Source organism: Pelecanus crispus, chromosome 20 (genome assembly GCF_030463565.1).
Source record: "Pelecanus crispus isolate bPelCri1 chromosome 20, bPelCri1.pri, whole genome shotgun sequence".
In the NCBI taxonomy this organism is placed as follows: Eukaryota; Metazoa; Chordata; class Aves; order Pelecaniformes; family Pelecanidae; genus Pelecanus; species Pelecanus crispus.
Genome location: NC_134662.1, coordinates 1,963,906 through 1,980,032, shown reverse-complemented (window position 1 = coordinate 1,980,032; position 16,127 = coordinate 1,963,906).

Sequence of the window (16,127 nt, the reverse complement as noted above, 5' to 3'; positions counted from 1 at the left end):
CCCCCCGGCCCTCCCAGAACGCCGAGCTGCCCTCACCTACCCCAAAGGCACCCGTCCCCGCACACCCGTGTCTCCCCACGGCGTGTCCCCGGCATCGCCACCTTTCCCCCGCCCTCCCCCCGGCGGGCACGGCCTCCCGTTCCCGGGCAACGGAGGCTGCCGGGAGATGGGGGGGGGGGGGGGGGGGGTTGCACGGCACGGCGGGGGGGGTGACAGAGACACGCGTGGGGAGGCACACGGTGCTGCGCTGCAGCGCCCTGGGCAGCGGTGGTGAAGGAAAAACGGGGAAAAGGAAAGAAGGACAGAGAAGGGGAAAGGGAACATGGAAAGGGAACATGGAAAGGGAAAGCAAAAATGGAAAGGGAAAGGGAAAATATGGAAAGGGAAAATGGAAAGAGAAAATGGAAAGGGAAAATGGAAAGGGAAAGGGAAAGGGAAAATGGAAAGGGAAAGGGAAAATAGGGAAAGGGAAATGGAAAGGGAAAATAGGGAAACGGAAAATAGGGAAAGGGAAAATGGAAAGGGAAAGGGAAACTGGAAAGGGAAACTGGAAAGGGAAAATGGAAAGGGAAGGAAGACGGGATGAGGACACGACATGAGCCGGGTTGAGGCCACGGGACGGGCTGGCGCTCGCTGTCCTTCCCACGCGCGATTCCAGCCGCCCCCGGCCCCGCTGCGCCGGGCCCCGCACCCGAGGGGCGGCCGAAGCGGCTCCGGCAGATCCCAGCCGTGCCCCGTCCTCCATGGCGGGACGTGCGGGTTTCCCGAGCCGTGCTGAACACACCGAAAAAAACCACCCCCGTGGTTCCCCGCGGGTGGGCCCCGCCAGCCCCGCGCCGGCTGCTCAGTGCCCAGTCGCTGCCGGGCTCCCGGCAGCTCCCGCAGCCGAGGGTCGGCCGGGTGCGGGGCGGCGGCGGGGGGCAGCGGGTCCCTGCTCTCCGGGGGGTCACCGCACCCGGCCTGCAGTGGGCAACGGCGGGGACGGACGGCTCGCCCGAGCCCGGCGGGGCTGAGCCCAGCCCGGCACATCCCATCCTATCCCATCCTATCCCAGCCAGCCCAGCCCAGCCCGGCCCGGGGCCATCCCAGCCGTCCCATCCCATCCCATCCCATCCCATCCCATCCCATCCCATCCCATCCCATCCCATCCCATCCCATCCCATCCCATCCTTCCCAACCCATCCACCCCGTCCATCCCATCCAGCCCAGCCAGCCCAGCCCAGCCCGGCCCGGCCATCCCTTCCTATCCCATCCCATCCCATCCCATCCCATCCCATCCCATCCCATCCCATCCCATCCCATCCCATCCCATCCCATCCCATCCCATCCATCCCAACCCATCCACCCCATCCATCCCATCCAGCCCAGCCCAGCCCGGCCCATCCCATCCTATCCCAGCCAGCCCAGCCCGCCCATCCCATCCCATCCCATCCCATCCCATCCCATCCCATCCCATCCCATCCCATCCCATCCCATGCATCTCAACCCATCCACCCCGTCCATCCCATCCAGCCCAGCCCAGCCCATCCATCCCAGCCCAGCCCAGCCATCCCATCCCATCCCATCCCATCCCAACCCATCCATCCCATCCATCCCAGCCCATCCAGCCCAGCCCAGCCTGGCCATCCCATCCCATCCCATCCCATCCCATCCCATCCATCCCAGCTCATCCATCCCAGCCCTTCCATCCCAACCAATCCAGCCCATCCATCCCAGCCCAGCCATCACATCCCATCCATCCCAGCCCTTCCACCCCGTCCATCCCATCCCCTCCCCTCTGATCCCATCCCCTCCCCTCTGATCCCATCCCATCCCATCCCATCCCATCCCATCCCATCCCATCCCATCCCATCCCATCCCATGTCTTCCAATCGTCCCCACCCCACCCCACCCCACCCCACCCCAGCCCATCCCGCCCCATCCCGCTCCCCAAGTGCTTAAGTGCTCAATTTAATAAAAGCCCCCGGGACGCGGGCGCAGGGCGGTCACCGTGGGGCAGAGGGGGATCCCGGGGGGAGGGGGCTCCCCCCCGCCCATCCCTGCCTCTCCCCCTCCGGTGCCGCGGCCCAGCCCGCTGGAGCCGGGGTGCGGGGGGAGCCCGGCCCCCCTCGGTCCTTGCCCCGCTCCCGGCTCCCACCCCCCACTGCATCCCTGCCGGGGGGGCCGCGGGCCCTGAGCTGGACCCCAAAACCGGGAGGGAGCCGCGGCCCGGGGGGTCCGGCGGGGACGAAGTCCCCGAATTCGGGGGGGGGGTTCCAGGCAGGTAATGGGACCCCGGAGCCGGGCGGGGGTGGGCAGGGGGTACCCCGAAGCGGGCAGAGATGGGCAGGGGGTACCCCGAACCGGGCGGGGGTAGGCAGGGGGTACCCTGAAGTGGGCAGGGATGGGCAGGGGGTACCCCGAACCGGGCGGGGGTGGGCAGGGGGTACCCTGAAGTGGGCAGAGATGGGCAGGGGAGCCCCAAAGCAGGCAGGGCTGGGCAGGGGGGCCCGGAGCTGGGCGGGGGTGGGCAGGGGGTACCCCAAAGTGGGCAGTGATGAGCAGGAGGTACCCCGAAGCGGGCAGGGATGGGCAGGGGGTACCCCGAAGCGGGCAGGGCTGGGCAGGGGGCCAGGAGCCGGGTGGGGGTGGGCAGGGGGTACCCCGAAGCAGGCAGAGATGGGCAGGGGGTACCCCAAAGCGGGCAGGGATGGGCAGGGGGTGCCCCGAAGCGGGCAGGGATGGGCAGGGGAGCCCCAAAGCAGGCAGGGCTGGGCAGGGGGGCCCGGAGCTGGGCGGGGGTGGGCAGGGGGTACCCCAAAGCGGGCAGGAATGGGCAGGGGGTACCCCGAAGCGGGCAGGGCTGGGCAGGGGGCCCGGAGCCGGGCAGCGCCAGAGGGTGCTGAGTGGGGGGTGTCGAGGTGCGCAGCGAGGGGGTGGGGAGCAAAGCAGGGCTGAAGCAGCCGCGTGTGGAAGGGTTTCATTGAGCGTAATAATGGCGATAGCGCATCGACCGGCCCATCGACCGCGCATCGATAGACCCCTCCCCGCAGCTGCCCACCGCGCCCGCCGTCCCGCACAGGGTCCCCGGGCCGGGCCCGCTGCCCCCCCCCCGCCCCCGCCCCGCCGGGCCCGCAGCACCGGGCCCCCCCCGGGGCAGGCGCTGGACTCTGCCCTCCGCCGAGCTTTGCAGCGAGCAAACAACAAAAAAGAGAGAGACTTTTCAGTAATTAGTGCGACATAATTGAGTAATGCGGTAGCCCCGCGCCCCCCCCCCCGGCTCTCCCCCGATCGATGCAATATCATTAGGCGGGAGGCACGGAGACACGCGGGGCCGGGGGAGCGGGCGGGCGGCGGGGGCTCCCCGGGCCGTGTCCCGGGCCCGTGCGGGGGTCGCTGCCTGCGCGGCCGCCCCGGCCCGGGGAAGCCCCGCGGGGCGCCCAGAGGCCCCGGCGATGGGGAGAGGCCCGGTCTCCGTCCGCCAGCTGGATGCTATCGATCCCTTCCCTCGCCTCCTCCTTCTCCCTCAGCTCCCTCTCCCATTTAATTCCCATCCCTCTGCTCCTCCGCAGCCGCCCGGGCCGCGCTCCGAGCGGCGCCGGGCAGGGCCGGCACCGGGGGAGAGCGGTAAATGCGGGGGGGGGGGGGGAGCGAGGGGCCCGGGCAGCCCCACCCCGCCTCCCGCCCCCCCCGAGGGACCGACGGCTTCGCTTACACGGGACGGGCGGGGCGAGAGGCGCAGCCGGGAGGACCCAGTACGCCCCCAGCCCCCCGAAAAAAAAAAAAACCCTCCCTGCCCGCGCAGAGCCCGGCTCAGCACCCCCCGGCCGCGCCTCGCTGCCCCGGGGCTCCCGGGCTACCCCGGGCCGAGCGGGGCTCCCGGGCCGCCCGCACCGGAGCGGCGGCAGCGGCGGGGCCGCCCCGGAGCCGGGGGAAGGGGCGTCGGAGGCAGGACGCGCCCTGCTGCCCGCACCCTGCCCGCACCCCTGCCTGCACCCTGCCCGCACCCTGCCCGCACCCTGCCCGCACCCCTGCCTGCACCCTGCCCGCACCCTGCCCGCACCCTGCCCGCACCCCTGCCTGCACCCTGCCCGCACCCTGCCCGCACCCCTGCCCGCACCCCTGCCCGCACCCCTGCCCGCACCCTGCCTGCACCCTTCCTGCACCCCTTCCTGCACCCTGCCTGCACCCCTGCCTGCTCCCCTGCCTGCACCCCTGCCTGTGCCCTGCCTGCACCCTGCCTGCACCCTGCCCGCACCCTGCCCGCACCCTGCCCGCACCCCTGCCTGCGCCCTGCCCGCACCCTGCCTGCACCCTGCCCGCACCCCTGCCTGCACCCCTGCCTGCACCCCTGCCTGTGCCCTGCCTGCACCCTGCCTGCACCCTGCCCGCACCCTGCCCGCACCCCTGCCCGCACCCTGCCCGCACCCCTGCCTGCACCCTGCCTGCACCCCTTCCTGCACCCTGCCTGCACCCCTGCCTGCTCCCCTGCCTGCACCCCTGCCTGTGCCCTGCCTGCACCCTGCCCGCACCCTGCCCGCACCCTGCCCGCACCCCTGCCTGCGCCCTGCCCGCACCCTGCCTGCACCCTGCCCGCACCCCTGCCTGCACCCCTGCCTGCACCCCTGCCTGTGCCCTGCCTGCACCCTGCCTGCACCCTGCCCGCACCCTGCCCGCACCCCTGCCCGCACCCTGCCCGCACCCCTGCCTGCACCCTGCCTGCACCCCTGCCTGCACCCTGCCTGCTCCCCTGCCCGCACCCCTGCCCGCACCCCTGCCCGCACCCTGCCCGCACCCTGCCTGCGCCCTGCCTGCACCCTGCCTGCACCCTGCCCGCTCCCTGCCTGCGCCCTGCCTGCACCCCTGCCCGCACCCTGCCCGCACCCTGCCCGCACCCTGCCTGCACCCTGCCCGCACCCTGCCCGCACCCTGCCTGCACCCTGCCCGCTCCCTGCCTGCACCCTGCCCGCACCCTGCCTGCACCCCTTCCCGGGCCGTGCCCCGGCGTTGCTTTGCGCTCAGATCTGTCGTATTTTTATTTTTATTTATTTTTTCCCGCCCCCCCCCCCCCCCCCCGCCGCTTAGGCACAGCTCGACAGCCCAAACGCCGCGGGCAGCGGTGCAGGCAGCGGAGCGGGGCGCGCACCCGCGGGCCCCATTTCTTGCGGGTGGCGAGCAGGTGCGGGGCGGGGGCCAACGCGTTTTGTTTCGCCGAGCGGGGAAGGAGAAGGAGCCGGCAACGTGGCTCCCGCGCATCCCGCCATAGCCCTGCCCCTCCAGGAGCCCAAGTTCCTTAAAGTTCTTTAAGGCTTCAAAATCACAGCACCATCGCCTGGCAGGTGAATTATTTAGTGCCTATAGATTCCCCGCAAACCCTTTCATTTCGGTTCCAAATCTTCCCTAGCCCAGCCTTTGCCTATGGATGTCTCGATTTTACAACAATCAAGCGGGAGGCAAAGAGCGTGGCAATTTCTGCTAATCGATTTTCCATACAATGGGCCCCAGATGATGTTTTAAAATGTGAGAAACTAAAATGTGTTGGTTTAAATAAGACTTTTGCAATCAATAGCTTTTAAAAAAAGAGACTTTGATACCGGTTCTTGAAGGGGATTCAAACGCTTTCGCATCCAAACCAAAACAAGGCAGGAAAAACCAGCGACGCCGGCCAAGTTCCGCCCGGATTTGGGGTTATTAAAGCGGGATACGGGGAACCCCGCTGCGGGGGGCGCAGCGCCGGCACCGGAGCCCCGCTCCCCGCCGCTCCGGTTGCGCGGCCCCCGCCGCGGGGCTCCGCGCACCCCGGGGTGGGGGGCAGCCCCGCACCCCCGCACCCCCCCCGGCCTCTCCTGCCTTTGCGGGGGCGATTTGCCCTTCCCCGAGCTCCCGCCGCCCCAGCGCGCTGCGCCGCGTTCGTGGCGCTCCGGGCAGGGATCCGGCCGGGAGCAAACTCCGGCCCTTTCCCCACGACCTCCCCCTCTGCTAAAAACCCTGCACCCCGCCCTGCGCCCTCGGCGGCTCTTTTTTTTTTCCCCCTTTTTTTTTCAAATTTTAAGACAATTTTAGCCGCAAGATCAGGCCCTTTCCCCGCCGCTCCCGGCTTCTTTTCCCTGTCCCTTTTGCAGGATATAAATTTTTTTTTTTTTTTTTTTTTAATTCCCCACCCGCTGAAAAATTTCCCTCTCTCTGCAGAATCGGCCCCGGAGGCGTTTAGGGAGAGGGACAGAGCGGGGGGCCCCGCCGGGAGCTGCCCCCCCCCCCCCCCGCCTCTGCCTCCCGCCTTCCCCCGGGCTCGGGGGGGCCGGGCCGGGAGCGGGGAAAAGCGGCAGCAACGGGGGGAGATCAAGCGGCGGGGCGGGGGTGGGGGGAGAACCGGCCCCTCCACAGCCTTTCCGGAGACTTTTCTCGTTTGCCCCGAAACTTTGGGCCACCCTGAAACTCGGGGGCCGGGAGCGGCGGGGCCGCGGCGGCGGCGGGGAGCGGGGCCGGGGGGGGGGGGTCCATCCAATTTCGGCCTGGGGGGGCAGGTTGGGGGCGGGCCGCTGCTCCTTTCGATGTAACCCCCGCCGGTTTCCCCCGAACGAAGCGGCCCCGCCGAGCTCCGGCGCAGAGCGGGCCGGGGCCCCGCGCCCCCGGGGCTCCGCACCCACCCGCGACCGCGGCCCGGCCGCCCCCCCCCGCCGCCCCCAGCTCCGGGAAAACCAACGGGGGCCTCCGGGAGCCTCTTTCATCCGCAATTTGTTTTCAAAACTTCCCGGCGGAGCAGCCCTGAACTTTACACCCTTGCAGCAGCGCGGGGAGGGCTCGGCCCCGCCGGGGCTTTCGGGGGAAAACCGGTGAAAATCGCTGAGATTTCGCCCAGCTCCGAGGTGGGATATATAATTTTTTTTTCCCCCCATTTTTTCCCCTCCCTCCCGTCCCGTCTCCGCCTTTTCGCGGTCGGGCCCGGCCGTCCCCGAGCCGGGCGGGGGTGCGGGTGGATTTATAGACTCCAACGTGAGACATGCAACGAGTTTGTCGGTGCTCGGCGGGGCGGGGGAGGGGGGCATCCCCCAGACCTCCGAAATGCCCCTCGCCCCCCCCGCCTCTGCTCTCTCCCACTTTTCGCTCCTTGTGCGTTTCGGGGAGCCTCAAGCCCGAGGCTCTGAGCACCCCAAAGGCTCCCGAGGGCTCCGGGGGGGCCGGGGGGGGCCGTGAGTGCAGCCTCGCCGCGGGGCCGGGGGCGCGGAGCCGGGGCCGGGCCGATGTGAAACATCGAGGAAACGGGAGGAACCGGGCGCTTTCCGCCGCGCTGCAGCGCGTTCCTGCATCGCACCGTGCACTGGAAGCACGCAAATTCAATAGGGTTATTTTATACATAATATATATAAGGATCTACATATAGAAAGGGGCGGTATTTATTTTATATATATGCGATAGATATATATTTTCTCTGTTACTCTCCATTTCCCGCAGGACTCCTTCCACCGGCTCGGGAAGCGTCTCTGCTTTTGCGAAAAGATCCGGATTTTTGGGACTTTCCTCCCCAAGGCCGAGGGAAGGTACGGCCCCCCCCCCCCCCCCCCCCGCCCCGTCCGTCCTGCGCGATCGGCTCCGGCTCGGCCGCACCGCGGAGCGGCCCGGGGAGGGGGGTGCGGGGGGGGTGGGTGTCCCTGCGGGGCCGGAGCCCCCCGGTCGCTGCGGCTCAGCCCCTGCAACAGGTCCCTGCGCTCCCCGGGGCTGCGGGCACCCGGCGCGCCCCGAGGCAGCGCATCCTGCGGGAAGGGCGGGGGAGGCAGCGGTGAGGACGGGCAGGGGCAGGGGACAGGCAGGGACGGGGACGAAGCAGGAACGGGGACAGGCAGGGATGGGGACAGGGCAGGGATGGGGATGAAGAGTGGGGACGGGGACAGGCAGGGACAAGGATGAGGCAGGGATGGGGACAAAGCAGGAACGGGGACAGGCAGGAATAAGGATGAAGAGTGGGGACGGGAACAGGCAGGGATAAGGATGAGGCAGGGATGGGGACGAAGCAGGAACGGGGACAGGCAGGGACAAAGATGAGGCAGGGATGGGGACGAAGAGGAGGGATGGGGACAAGCAGGGACAAGGATGAGGCAGGGATGGGGACGAAGAGGAGGGATGGGGACAAGCAGGGACAAGGATGAGGCAGGGATGGGGACGAAGAGGAGGGATGGGGACAAGCAGGGACAAGGATGAGGCAGGGATGGGGACGAAGAGGAGGGATGGGGACAAGCAGGGACAAGGATGAGGCAGGGATGGGGACGAAGAGGAGGGATGGGGACAAGCAGGGACAAGGATGAGGCAGGGATGGGGATGAAGCAGGAACGGGGACAGGCAGGGACAAGGATGAGGCAGGGATGGGGATGAAGCAGGAATGGGGACAGGCAGGGATAAGGATGAGTCAGGGATGGGGACAAAGAGGAGGGATGGGGACAAGCAGGGATAAGGATGAGGCAGGGATGGGGACGAAGCAGGAACAGGGACAGGCAGGGACAAGGATGAGGCAGGGATGGGGATGAAGAGGAGGGATGGGGACAGGCAGGGATAAGGATGAGGCAGGGATGGGGACGAAGCAGGAATGGGGACAGGCAGGGAATGGGACAAGGCACAGTCAGGGACAAGGACGAGGTGCAGATGGGGACAGGGCAAGGATGGGGATGAGGTAGAACAGGAACCAAGGCAGGGACGGGGGACGAGGCAGGGCCGAGGCAGGGACGGGGGCCGCGGCAGGGACAGGGGATGAGGCAGGGACAGGGGATGAGGCAGGGATGAAGCAGGGATGGGGGATGAGGCAGGGACAGGGGATGAGGCAGGGATGAAGCAGGGATGGGGGACGAGGCAGGGACAGGGGATGAGGCAGGGATGAAGCAGGGACGGGGGATGAGGCAGGGACAGGGGATGAGGCAGGGATGAAGCAGGGACGGGGGATGAGGCAGGGACAGGGGATGAGGCAGGGATGAAGCAGGGACGGGGGATGAGGCAGGGACGGGGGCCGCGGCAGGGACGAGGCAGGGTCCTGCCGACCCCCAGCCAGACCAAGCTGCCGCCCGGGCCCAGCGGGGATGGGCAGCGGGTCCCCGCAGGATGGGGCACCCGGGCCTGGCCTGCGCCCACCCCGGTTTGCTTCGGTCACGCTGCGCTGGTGGCTAAAATAATCCAAAGTGGCTGATACCCACACAGGGCTATTACACACAGACACGCAGGCACACAGACAGACACACGGACACACGCAGAGAGCGCTGGCCGGCCACAGCTGATACCCATCGTGCAGACCTGTCTGAGGGAAACCTGCATCCGCTGCCCCCAAACCCCCCCAAACGCCGTCACTGCCCTGGGCACAAAGCCACCCCATGGCACATGCCACCCCCACAGCAGATGCCACCCCGAGAGCCAGCCTGGCTGGGGCGCAAGGTGGTGGCACCCCTTTCCCCGTGCCCTCCTCTCCCCCGCAGCAGTAATTGCTGCTGTATTTATCCAAACTAGGAGGGGGTGGCAGAGAAAGACTTTGAAGAGTAATTTTCCGGGAATTCTCCTCAGTGTAATTGTCTTGATAATAAATCCAGACGCTTAGCCTGTGTATGAATTGCTTTTTACCATTTTCATTTATTATTGAACACAGTGGGGAGAAGGGGAAACGCAACAGGGCTCTTTCTTGTGAAAAAGAAGGGGCGAAGGGGCCGAGAGACGATTTCTCCGCAGATCCGGGAAACCTGGATGTGTTCATCATCTTACTCTCTGGGTTTTTTTTTTCTTCCCCTTAATACTTAGGCCATTTCCCCCCCCCCCCAACTTTTTTGGGGGGGTATTGAAAACTAATTAAATAACCCGTTAGCTAACACGTTAAATTAAGATCCACTCTTGGATTTAATGATGTCTCTGGAAGAATTGACAGAAATGTGAAGACAGACTGTCAATAGATTCCTTCCCCTGGTTACGCTGTATAAATGTGATTAAAACAGATCTCAAAGCAGGGTGTCCTGACACGGCACCCACGCAGGGGTGGAGCCATCGGGGCACCCGTGGGCCTCTGGAGACAAAGGTCTCCTGAAGTGGGTGCTGAGTGGGGAGATGGATGGCAGGACAGCCCTGCTCCTCCCTGGGGTGGCCCGTGGTGGGCTGGGGATGAGAAACTCCCCCGAGGCGTGATTTGGGTTGGAGCAAGACCCCGGCAAAGGCTTGTGCCTCTGGGGGAGGGGGACGCGCCCCTCGGCCGACATCCCCAGCCCTCCCCGCGCAGCCCCTGCGCCGTAGCAGCGAGCCACGCCGGCCAGACCCGCTCCGTCATCCCCAGCCCTTGGAGCGGTCCAGGGCAGCCTCGTGCTATGCGGATGGATGCAAAGCCGAGCCTTCGCTTTATCCTGGCTCCAGCAATGCAAACAGCGGCTGGTACGGTGAGCATACACCCATCGCTTTCTGCTTAAGCTCCCAGGTAAAGGTTACCTTAGCATCCAGGCTGAAAAAAATCAATGGCTGATACAGCATGAGACTCAGTAAGACAACATACATCTATCACTTAGGGATTCGATGGGCTTAGAATAGTCTTGTCAACAAATGATTGTTTAAACAGAATATCTCAACTGTTTATGGCACCCTTAATCCATACATCTAAGCACCACTGTAACATGTTGTGAGCACGGATTGCTCTGTAGAAACCTCTGTTGTTAGGTCCGGAGCTGCAGAACACTTAAGCATGTGCTTAAGTCTCTTAGACTTCAAATTAATCATGTACTTAAGTGTTTTGCTTGACTAGGCCCGGCCTAAGAACAGGGAAATACCTGTCATTATGTTAATGGATGAAGTTTTTGTTTCCTGCCCTTCATTTATGTAGCGCATAAAGGGCTAAATGCACACACGTGTGCTCCAGACACCGAGTCTTCTGGCTGATTTATCCAGCCGGTGCACAAACAGACCCTGTGTCACCCGGCCAGGGAGGTTATTTCATAGCTCTTCCTTCTCCCCCGGGCACTGCAGCCCTTGACGTGGCATTTCAGGGAGGCTTTGGGCCAGCGGAGCTGATGGTGGTGGGTGAAAACCCCCCAGGGCTTGTGAGTTAAAGGATGCAGAGGGAAAGAGGAGAGGAGCAGATGGAGAGGGCTAAAAACCAAAGATGCTGAAGAGAGCGAAGAGCAAAAAGAGGCTGGAAAAGCCTCGCAGACGCAGAGCAACAGCTACGATGTCCGCAGGGACCTGAACAGGGCAAGCGAGGGAGGCGGGTGCAGCTCCCACCAGCCTGCAGACCTGCGGCCCCCGCGGAGCCCCAGCGCCGCAAAGCCCGGCAGCGCAGCCCCGCGGGGAGCGGCCGAGGGGGTCCTGCCCGAGCAGGCGCTGGCTGGCGCCCGGTGTCCCCCTGGTCCCTACATGGGTGGCTTGGCCGTGACCCGGGCAGCAAACCCCAGCGTTATCATCCCCTTCTTGTGTCCGTCGCCTGCCCAGGCTGGCTCTGGGGTGCCTGGGGCGGGGGGAGATCTCTTGCTCTGGGGTCTGCTCTCAACACTTGTCTCATGTTAATTATACCTGTTAATTATACAGCAAATTTAAGTGTGCTGGGAAGGAGGAGCTTCTGTTTCCTCCCTCAAATAACTGCAGCTGCAAAGCGAATTTGAAAAGAAGTTTTCAGGCATTTGGGGGCTTGCAAGGGGACAGGGGCTTATGAAAACACTGGACCTGCAGGAGAAAAAATACAGCGAGAAAGAAGAGAGAGTGAAAGAAATAAAGGAGCATTAAAGCATGTATCAATTTCTCCTCAAAATGTAGAATGTGTTTTCTTTTCTGAAAAATTAATAACCTTATTTTGTCAATGGACTCTCTCCCCTCCCCACCTCCCCTCCCTCCTACTCGCCTCCCCTCTTCTTCCTCCCTTTTCTTGTCTGCAGAAGATGTTCAATGGAAAACAAGCAGAGAATAAAAAAAGCCGGTTAATCCTCAGCAATTCCAGACTTGAGCTTTTTAACGGCCTCTCAGGGTTCATCTCCCAGCCACGCGGTCTCTGCAGAGAAGGGGAACCCTGCCTGCCGGCAGCTGGCCGGCTCCCAGCTCCGGTTCAGCCACGCATCTTCAGGCAGTGCAACGCCCCGGCGTGCTGCGCTCAGCCAAATCAAAGCGCGTGGCCTGGGTTCCCCGGGGGGTGTCCCCGCGCAAGTCGGGGCAGCCCGAAGGAGGTCGTGGGGAGAGATGGGGTAATTGCCAAAAGGATTCGGGGACTCAGCCCGCGTGCTCCAGCGAGACTCAGCCAGATCCCTGCAAGGGCCAAGCGCCCGGGCGCATGAGGTGCTGACGCTGATGTTTGCATTTAGTCTTCACCTTAAAGCCAAGCGGCTGGTTAACGATGCACGCCCTGAGCGGTCTTGCTGGAGCGGACTGGGGTAAGTCCTTCCCGAGACGCCACCTCCTTCTCTTCCTGCTAAATCCCTGCCCCAGGCTCAAACCCAGCAGCGGGTGCCTGAGCCCAGGGAGACCCTCCCCACCCCCCGTGAGCCCTGGCCTGGCTGGAGGCAGCGGCTGCACCCCTTCTTGTGGGACCTTCCTTAGGGCTCCCTGAGCAGCCAGCAGAGACACCGGCAAGGATCCCCATTTGCCAGCACTTCAGCACGTGCTTAACTTCGGCCGGTTGTGAAATGCCCTCGATGCCGGCGTGGTGCCTGGAAGGCTGGGGGAGGCTGGGGCAGGGATGGCCGCGGTCCTGCCCGCCGTCAGGACACCACGAGGGGCTCGAGCTGGGGGTCAAGCCCGCTCCCATCACCCTGGCATCCAGCGGCTCTTGAAGGCTGAGCTGTTCAGAGGCTGCTGGACCTGAGGAGCCGGGGAGAGGTGGTCGGGAGAGCAGGGGATCATAAGCCCCACCAGGACGCTGTGGCTCAGCATCAAAGCTGAAGGTTTCTGTGGTGGTGAAGACCGGGAATATTTTCCCGAGACGCTGCTCAGCTCTCGGGGCCAGTGGAGAGCTTGTCAAATATTGAGCAGGCATGTCAATGTTGCAAGCTCTAAGTGAAAGCAAAAATCAGTTAATGGTCTTCCCGAGCCGTCCTCTTGGCGTGGGGAGTCCTCGCAGAACCTGGGGCGGATGATTTGCGAGGGGTTGATGCGCTGCTTAGTAAAGTGGTCGTTCAGCAGCCATTAACATGTGTATAAAACAAAACACCCAAAAAATCCCAGTGGGAAGGGGAAAGCACTGCCCCGATTCGAGGAAGTGGTACCATTCATCAGAGCCCCTAAGCACCCACTTGAACCCCCCTGGGAATTTGGAGAGGAGTTTTGAGACCTGACAGGAGATGGGTTCCTCTTTCCGTGAGAATTTATGTGAATTTTAATTTCTTCAATTAGGAAAAAAAAGCAAGACATTGAAAAAAAAAAATCAAAACCATTACAGACATTGTCAATCAAAGCAGGTGGTTTTGACAAGCTTTAAAGTTGTAGCTAAATTTACGCTTGGGCGGTTTTTCAAATTTCCTTTTAGTGTAAATTAATCATGATTTTAAAACAAAAATAAAATCACATGGGGCTGGAAGAGGACAATTATTCTTTTGGAAAATGTTGAAATGGGACAATTCCATGACTCCCACTCTTTTCATGTGGCCAGTGAAATGTTTGAAAAGGGAGATTTAGTGAAACAGCTGGCTGCTTTGGGAAAAGGATTCATTTTGATGAAGTGGCATTTTTCCGATTTTTCGAAACTTTTGGAGTATCCCCACTCTCTGCTCGATGGGGAAGGGCTTTAGATGCTCCCAGGAATGGAGCCCCACACTGACAGGGCTCTCAAGCTGCCGTCCCTCTCCTCCAAGGTTTGTGTCCTGCCTTCCTCCAGGGGAAAAATGAGTGTAGCACAAGAAAATTCAAGAAAGCAACTGCAGAGGAAGAGAAAATTGTAGTGGCAGAGTCAGGATGACTCTTTATGGCAAAGGACTTGGCTCCTTGCATCACCCTGTGGCAGGATGGGGGTCACAGCTGAAACTCAGCCCTACCTGGAGGCCTGCATGTAGCGTCTGAGCGAGAGATCATAACCCTGCTGTGGGCTGAGTTACGTTCAGCGCTTCTATCTGAGATGAAACTACTGGGATTTTTAGTTTACAATAAGATAATAATATATCTTTAAAGATAATAATGTATCTTGGAAAGAGGATAATAATATACATGTCCTCTGATGCTTCTTCCTTTGGCTGAAGGATGCAAGGTCAGATGAGGGTCTATCAACCGGCACGCCGTGTCCGGAGAGCCAGATCAAAGACCCATCTAGCCTGGTTTCTTGTCTCCATTGGTGAGCCATGGTCTACCCAGACGCAATGCAGGTACTCGTTGACTCACCTTTCCATCAGGAAAGGGTTAGTGAGCTTCTCCACTGCAGGCTGACCCTGAACTGTTAAGACAGAGAGCCCCGGAGTCGTGTGTTGAACCCAAAACTTAAGCAAAGAGGTGACCCAAAGAACACCTGACCCAGCGAAGGCATGGACATACCAGTGTGGGGGACCCTGAGATTAAGTGGAGTCAAACAGGCTGTGCTGAGGGCTGAGGGCTGGGATCAGAGGTCCATCTTTGCTGAGCAAGCACCGGTCTCATGTTTTCTGCCTGGGAAGCATCTCTGCATGTGAATTACCTCTTGTGGTGGCTAATAAAAGTGGTTGGCTTTGATGACTCTGGAGAAATGTGGCTTTTCCTGGCTTTTGAGGGAGCCGATCAGCACTTGTGGAAATGAGGCCACTTCACATAGGTGTCTCACAAGGGAAAGCGTCCACTTGTGAGCACTTGTGGTCTGGTATTAACCCCTCTGTCCTTTGGCTGTGTGAAGATAATCACAAAATAAGGATTGCAAAGGTCTTTTTGTACAAAGACTCTGGGATCTAGATATGACATTGTCTAGGGACCATAGTAAAAGGCATCGTTAGAAGACACACACACACACACACACACGTGAGATGCATGTATCTACAGTGGGATGGATTGAGAGCAGGATCAATATCTGTACAGTAAATACTCTACAGCACCTGGGAAACAACCACCCCACCCCTGCTCTTCAACTGATGGAAGAGAAGCAAAGCCTGAACACTGCTTTTAGGATGAGCTGTTGGAGGCTGCAAAGATGATGCCGCTGGGGAGGCCACGGGAGCGAGAGCTCGGAGGCTTTTGTGGCAGTGAGATTTGCCTAATGAATGGCTCTTTGGAGAGGAGGGATGGACCTTGTCTACACACAAAATTGCAAGCCAAAATTGGTCTTGTGTAGACACTCTTAAATCATTTTAAAGCAGGTTGGTATTGGTTTGTATAATTCGATTCTTTTACCAAAGCGAAGCGAAATCGATGCAAATGGGGTTTACATTGATTTCAGTACATCCGCACAAAGGTTTTGCCCCAGTTTAATGAAATCAGTTTAAAAACACACCTTTAGCTAAACTGGCATAACTTTGTGTCCGGCCAAGGTGAGAGAGAGAGGGAGAAGGAAAGACAGCAGCACGATCTACCCTAAAAAGAGGCGAGGGAGAAGTGTTTGTGAAGTACATGTGCAGGCAGCGAAGCCCCTGTTTGAGCAGGCTGCAGTGGCGCAAAGTGATAAGGAATGGGTCAATATAGTTTTCTCAAAGATTTTTTTTAAAGAAAGGTTAAATGTGAGGTGATATCGATTTCCCTTTTCTCCCCGTCCCTCCTCTCGCCACCCCCCGGCCCCTTCCCCTCCTCCCTGCCCTTTCCCCACCTCCCCGCGGCCCGGAGCCATCCTTGGAGGAGGAATTGCAGCCCAAAGTGGCCAAGTGACCAGGGAGGACCACGGCGCCCGGCCGCGGCGCTGACCAATGGCCGCCCAAAGGAGCCCCCGTTGCTTAGCAACCCGCTGCAGAGAGAGAGGCAGAGAGCGCAAAAAGATGGATTTTCAGATTGCAGCAGCCAAGCAGATCAATTCTGCAACATGGGCTACAGTGGCCAAGCGGAATCTCTCTTGCTCCCAGCAGGTATTGATCCAGCCATGCTATAGGCATTGAATGAGCTCTAATAAGTCCTGAGTAAACAGGAACAAGGACTTAAGTGATAGCCCAGCAGTCAAACATCAACTCCCTTTGTCTTCTTCTTCCTCTTCTTCTTCTTTTTTTTTTTTTTTTTTTTTTTTTAATTGCTGAAGGGTTTGCAAGAAACGGACAATAAAGTTCATTGATAGAAAAATAAAGAGT